The sequence below is a fragment of the Ambystoma mexicanum genome, chromosome 2p (assembly GCF_040938575.1).
Source record: "Ambystoma mexicanum isolate Mex_15411 chromosome 2p, UKY_AmexF1_1, whole genome shotgun sequence".
In the NCBI taxonomy this organism is placed as follows: domain Eukaryota; kingdom Metazoa; phylum Chordata; class Amphibia; order Caudata; family Ambystomatidae; genus Ambystoma; species Ambystoma mexicanum.
Genome location: NC_090923.1, coordinates 716,225,658 through 716,233,084, shown reverse-complemented (window position 1 = coordinate 716,233,084; position 7,427 = coordinate 716,225,658).

Below are 7,427 nucleotides of genomic sequence, written 5' to 3'. Positions count from 1 at the left end.
AGGAGGGGCGTGAAATGCGTCAAAATATCATTGACCAATGCTTCTAGCACACACGGCTGGTGTGTGTAACATGGAGACGGCACTTGGGGCACTGTGTGTGTCTGGGACATACACACTGTGGACTGTACACCAATAAAGCACACATACGAAATGAGCAATGTCCACACATTTGATTTGTGCAAAAGGAAAAAGTGTATTATGAATGTGAATAGGTTTGACACACCCAATCCCCCCTCCGCCCTCCCCCCTGAACTCCCCAACACACCCAATCCCCCCCCTGAACTCCCCAACACACCCAATCCCCCTCCCCCTGAACTCACCAACGCACCCAATCCCCCCTCTATCCTCCCCCCTGAACTCCCCAACACACCCAATCCCCCCTCCCCCCTGAACTCCCCAACACACCCAATCCCCGCTCCTCGCTCCACCCAGAACTCCCTGCAAAGGTGTGACGGTGCCCTTGATGAAGTGGGTAATGTTCCATTCGTCCACTGGGCGGCTACTATTGGCAGCCCCCTCTCCCAGCCCCTGGGGCCCCCCTGCCTGTATCCCGCAGGTTCCTGGCTGACCTGCAGACGGGGCTGGTTGCGGCAGAACTGGCAGCGGAGGAGGTACTGGGCTGCTCGGTACGCCGCGTGTCCCTTATTGTCTGTACAAGCTCACCGAGCACATTCCGCACCGCGGCTAGTTCCGCACATATGTCTTTGCTTGCGGATTGGATGGCTGCCTTGACAGTCTCAGCACATCTTTCCATGTGTGCACTGGCACCTCCACAATCAGCCACATGCTGCGTGAGTAGTGAGGACAGTTGTTGTTGCCTCGTCATTATTTGGTCCAGCGACTGTTGGAAATCTGGGGCATTGGATGTTGCAATTGCCGGGGTAATTGGGCTACTCCCCTCCTCCCACTGGGCTGGGAGTGGCTGGCCATGACTCTTCAGGGGATAGCCCCTGTGTGCCGTCTCCGTGCAGGCTACTTAGGGACAGGTGGGGGGAATGAAGGTGGCCAGTGGGGGGACCTTCTGTGTCATCCTCCTCATTCCCCACATCGCTGTCAGAGCAGGCTGCGATGGCAGCAGTCTCCCCAATTGTACTGCTCCCCGCAGATACATTCCCCTCAGTGGGCAGCAGTTGTTGTGTGTCTCCTGTGGGTGGTGCCATGCTGTAACGCTCACCTGACTCCCACGGAGGCGCTGGTCTGGTTTGGATTGCTGTGGCCTCTTCTAGGGTGATGCGCAGGACTCGGAAGATGGATTGGCCGGACCCCCAAATCTGGCTTGTCTGGCTCGTAGAAATATCCTTCTGTGTGTGAAAAGGGAGTATTAACATTCTGCGGGATAATGCGTAGGCCTCCCACTCCCCTTCTCACCCTCCACGAAACCCTTCTGCGATTCCCCGTGAAGTCTCACCTTAGGGTCTGAAAGGACGAGCTCTCCATCCTGCTTCTGATGCAAGGTCGCTTGACTTTTCCGGTAAGGTATCGTAAGAATTCTGTTGCAAGTTCAAGCTTTAAATAACCATTGTCTGTTTTCTCTATTTCAGGTGCTGAATGAAGATTCCGAGTAGATCATCAGTAGATCATTATTGACGGAAAAGTGTGAACCCTTTTGACTCCATTCTTGCAAGGCTGTAGGGTCTAAAAGTTGTTTAACTCTAGTTTGAATGTCCTCAATAGTTTGTAAAGAGGTCAACCCCAAAATTATCTGTTCAGGTATAATCGGTACTGGTTCTAAGCTTGAATTTGTTTCTCCCACCCCAATCCGGGATAAAGCATCCGCTTTGCCATTCTTGCAGCCAGGGCGGTATGTGATTACAAAATCAAACTCCGCAAAGAATAAAGCCCATCGGAGTTGACGTGATGATTGAGCTTTGGCCGTTTTTAAATATTGCAAATTTCTGTGATCTGTAATCACTGTGATGGTGTGTCTTGCGCCGAGAAGGTAATGACGCAAAGCCTTGAAGGCGGACTTAATAGCTAATAACTCCTTGTCGGTGATTGCATAATTAACTTCAGGAGCCGAGAATTTTCTGGACCAAAAGGCTACAGGGTGCAATTGGTTAGTTACAGGATCCCTTTGAGAGAGGACAGCTCCCATGGCTAAGCTGGATGCGTCGGTTTCAACAATGTAAGGGAGATCTGGGCGCGGATGTTTCAGTACAGGTGCAGAGGTGAATTTAGTTTTTAGTTCTTGAAAGGCCAGTTCTGCCTCATTAGTCCATTTGAAGCGTTTATTTTTCCGTAAGAGTGCAGTGATGGGTTGAACCACCCGAGAAAATTCCGGGATAAATCTTCGATAAAAATTGGCAAAACCAAGCATGCTCTGAACACCCTTCACAGAGCTAGGTGATGGCCATTTGAGGATGGCGTCCACTTTTCGTGAGTCCTTTCGGACTCCCTTTGGTGTCAGGATGAATCCAAGAAACTCGACTTCTGTGGCATGAAAAACACATTTTTCGAGTTTTGCAAACAGTTTGTGCTGTCGCAATTTCTCAAGAACTGCCTTGACATGTTTTCTGAGACCGGATTCCGAAGAGGAGTACACCAGAATGTCGATATATATGATGACACAAACATCGATAAGTTCCCAAAGAACATCATTCATTAAGTATTGAAAGGCAGCAGGTGCGTTGCACAATCCGAAAGGCATCACCTGGTATTCGAAGAGTTCATATATGGTGCGGAAAGCAGTCTTCCATTCGTCGCCTTCTTTTACACGCACCAGGTGATAAGCTCCCCGAAGATCTAACTTGGTGTATATACAAGCATCTTTTACCTGGTCGAGAGGTTCAGGGATCAGGGGCAGAGGATAACGATTCTTAATCGTTATTTGATTTAGGGCGCGGTAGTCAATACAAGTTCTAAGGTCGCCTTCTTTTTTCGGCACGAAGAACAGAGCTGAGGAAACAGGAGACTTTGACGGACGAATAAAACCATTGGCAAGGTACTGATCTAAATACTGTCGCAAATGAAGATTCTCAGGTTCAGTAAGGGCATAGATCCTACTACAAGGCAGTTGAGCATTAGGTACCAGATCGATTTGACAATCGTACGACCGGTGGGGAGGTAACGTGTTGGCCTGTTCTTTTTGGAAAATGTCTTGGAATTCTTGGTACTCAGGCGGTAGTTGTATTGTGGCGGAGGTTACTATGGCCAGGCCCATGTTTGGATTTCTTGGATAGTAAGTTTGTGTACAATCAGGAAAGGTTATTCTCTTTGCTCGCCAGTCAATTCGAGGATTATGTGTTTCTAACCAAGGAATTCCTAGAATTACGTGAAACTGTAGGGCCTTGATTACGTCAAACACAATAGCTTCCCGATGTCCATCCTGACCTACTAGTGTAATTTCTGTAGTACAATGTGTTACCGGCCCTGAGGCAATTTCGGTTCCATCAACTGTGGTAATGACATCCTTGTTGGTTTTCAGACGGAGAGGGAGATTAATCCTGGAGGCCAATTCACGATCAACATAGTTTCCGATAGCTCCACTGTCGATGTATGCCATTATAGCATGCAACCGCCGAGGCTGTCTCGGATCCACGAGGACCATTGGCATGATGAAATGCGAGGTCAAAGAGTTTGTTTTCAAGCTCGGCAAGCGGACCTCTATGCTTGTCGGGCTTGGTCGTTTCCCGAATCAGGTTCCGTTAGATTGTTGTCAATGGCTCCAACCACCTTCTTGGGTGGTTTTACCGGACAATCTCGTAAAAAGTGGCCAGAAGCCCCGCAATAAAGACATAATTGCTTCTGCCGCCTTCTTTCTCGTTCCTTCTGAGTTAACGGTCCTTTAACTCCACCGATTTGCATAGGTTCTGAAACGTCGGTACCCTTGGGGTTAGCGTGAGTTTCGATCAATACTCGGGTTTCAAACTTAGACCGATCTGCTTTTCTATTCTCAAGTCTGTGATCAAGTTGGACCACTAAGTCTATGTATTCCGTGCAGGCTTGGGGCGGATTTACAATTTGAGCTAGAACGTCTTTAAGTTTTCCGCGCAGGCCTCGATGAAATAATGTGATCCTTTTATTTTCTGGCCACCCTGTTTCCACAATCAACCTATTAAAGGTGGCGATGTAGGATAAGAGATCCTGGTTACCTTGTCGTAAGGATAGCAGTTCGTTGTCCAGGGCCTGTCCCTGGGAGTGTCGAGCGAATAATCTTTCCATGCTTGCCTGGAAGCCTTGAAAATCCTGGAGAATTGGGTCATCTTGACTTACCAAAGGAACTGACCAATCGGCAGCACAGCCGCTGAGATAAGATAATACAAAAGCTACCTTGGTTTGGTCATTAGGGAAGGCCCCAGGTCTGCATAGAAAGTGTAAGCAACATTGGTTCATGAAAACGGCATATTTCTTGGGGTCCCCAGCAAAACGTTCAGGCGGGGCCAGTGGCATATTTCCAGGTAGATTGATTTGTACCGGGTTATTCGAAACCACAGGAGTGGGATTACCCCCGGAACCAGGTAACGGAGTTTGTCCTGCCTGACCTTGCAACAGCTGTTTGGCCAGGTCATCAGTTTGTTCCTTGGATAGGATCAGTTCTCTCCTGAGAGCGTTAGTCTCATGGCGGGCGCAATGTACTTCTGCCCGTAATTCCCCCAAAAGTTGGGCCAGCTGGTCTGTCTCGGAAGTATCCATAGCGCCCGGGTAGGAAATTGTAGGTAGGCTTCGCGTTCTGTAACGCTCACCTGACTCCCACGGAGGCGCTGGCCTGGTTTGGATTGCTGTGGCCTCTTCTAGGGTGATGCGCAGGACTCGGAAGATGGAATGGCCGGACCCCCAAATCTGGCTTGTCTGGCTCGTAGAAATATCCTTCTGTGTGTGAAAAGGGAGTATTAACATTCTGCGGGATAATGCGTAGGCCTCCCACTCCCCTTCTCACCCTCCACGAAACCCTTCTGCGATTCCCCGTGAAGTCTCACCTTAGGGTCTGAAAGGACGAGCTCTCCATCCTGCTTCTGATGCAGGGGCGCGTTGTTATCCAGTTACTTCACTGGATCTCGGATTGGTGAGAGTTCAAGATCGCTTGACTTTTCCGGTAAGGTATCGTAAGAATTCTGTTGCAAGTTCAAGCTTTAAATAACCATTGTCTGTTTTCTCTATTTCAGGTGCTGAATGAAGATTCCGAGTAGATCATCAGTAGATCATTATTGACGGAAAAGTGTGAACCCTTTTGACTCCATTCTTGCAAGGCTGTAGGGTCTAAAAGTTGTTTAACTCTAGTTTGAATGTCCTCAATAGTTTGTAAAGAGGTCAACCCCAAAATTATCTGTTCAGGTATAATCGGTACTGGTTCTAAGCTTGAATTTGTTTCTCCCACCCCAATCCGGGATAAAGCATCCGCTTTGCCATTCTTGCAGCCAGGGCGGTATGTGATTACAAAATCAAACTCCGCAAAGAATAAAGCCCATCGGAGTTGACGTGATGATTGAGCTTTGGCCGTTTTTAAATATTGCACATTTCTGTGATCTGTAATCACTGTGATGGTGTGTCTTGCGCCGAGAAGGTAATGACGCAAAGCCTTGAAGGCGGACTTAATAGCTAATAACTCCTTGTCGGTGATTGCATAATTAACTTCAGGAGCCGAGAATTTTCTGGACCAAAAGGCTACAGGGTGCAATTGGTTAGTTACAGGATCCCTTTGAGAGAGGACAGCTCCCATGGCTAAGCTGGATGCGTCGGTTTCAACAATGTAAGGGAGATCTGGGCGCGGATGTTTCAGTACAGGTGCAGAGGTGAATTTAGTTTTTAGTTCTTGAAAGGCCAGTTCTGCCTCATTAGTCCATTTGAAGCATTTATTTTTCCGTAAGAGTGCAGTGATGGGTTGAACCACCCGAGAAAATTCCGGGATAAATCTTCGATAAAAATTGGCAAAACCAAGCATGCTCTGAACACCCTTCACAGAGCTAGGAGATGGCCATTTGAGGATGGCGTCCACTTTTCGTGAGTCCTTTCGGACTCCCTTTGGTGTCAGGATGAATCCAAGAAACTCGACTTCTGTGGCATGAAAAACACATTTTTCGAGTTTTGCAAACAGTTTGTGCTGGCGCAATTTCTTAAGAACTGCCTTGACATGTTTTCTGAGATCGGATTCCGAAGAGGAGTACACCAGAATGTCGATATATACGATGACACAAACATCGATAAGTTCCCAAAGAACATTATTCATTAAGTATTGAAAGGCAGCAGGTGCGTTGCACAATCCGAAAGGCATCACCTGGTATTCGAAGAGTTCATATATGGTGCGGAAAGCAGTCTTCCATTCGTCGCCTTCTTTTACACGCACCAGGTGATAAGCTCCCCGAAGATCTAACTTGGTGTATATACAAGCATCTTTTACCTGGTCGAGAAGTTCAGGGATCAGGGGCAGAGGATAACGATTCTTAATCGTTATTTGATTTAGGGCGCGGTAGTCAATACAAGTTCTAAGGTCGCCTTCTTTTTTCGGCACGAAGAACAGAGCTGAGGAAACAGGAGACTTTGACGGACGAATAAAACCATTGGCAAGGTACTGATCTAAATACTGTCGCAAATGAAGATTCTCAGGTTCAGTAAGGGCATAGATCCTACTACAAGGCAGTTGAGCATTAGGTACCAGATCGATTTGACAATCGTACGACCGGTGGGGAGGTAACGTGTTGGCCTGTTCTTTTTGGAAAACGTCTTGGAATTCTTGGTACTCAGGCGGTAGTTGTATTGTGGCGGAGGTTACTATGGCCAGGCCCATGTTTGGATTTCTTGGATAGTAAGTTTGTGTACAATCAGGAAAGGTTATTCTCTTTGCTCGCCAGTCAATTCGAGGATTATGTGTTTCTAACCAAGGAATTCCTAGAATTACGTGAAACTGTAGGGCCTTGATTACGTCATACACAATAGCTTCCCGATGTCCATCCTGACCCACTAGTGTAATTTCTGTCGTACAATGTGTTACCGGCCCTGAGGCAATTTCGGTTCCATCAACTGTGGTAATGACATCCTTGTTGGTTTTCAGACGGAGAGGGAGATTAATCCTGGAGGCCAATTCACGATCAACATAGTTTCCGATAGCTCCACTGTCGATGTATGCCTTTATAGCATGCAACCGCCGAGGCTGTCTCGGATCCACGAGGACCATTGGCATGATGAAATGCGAGGTCAAAGAGTTTGTTTTCAAGCTCGGCAAGCGGACCTCTATGCTTGTCGGGCTTGGTCGTTTCCCGAATCAGGTTCCGTTAGATTGTTGTCAATGGCTCCAACCACCTTCTTGGGTGGTTTTACCGGACAATTTTGTAAAAAGTGGCCAGAAGCCCCGCAATAAAGACATAATTGCTTCTGCCGCCTTCTTTCTCGTTCCTTCTGAGTTAACGGTCCTTTAACTCCACCGATTTGCATAGGTTCTGAAACGTCGGTACCCTTGGGGTTAGCGTGAGTTTCGATCAATACTCGGGTTTCAA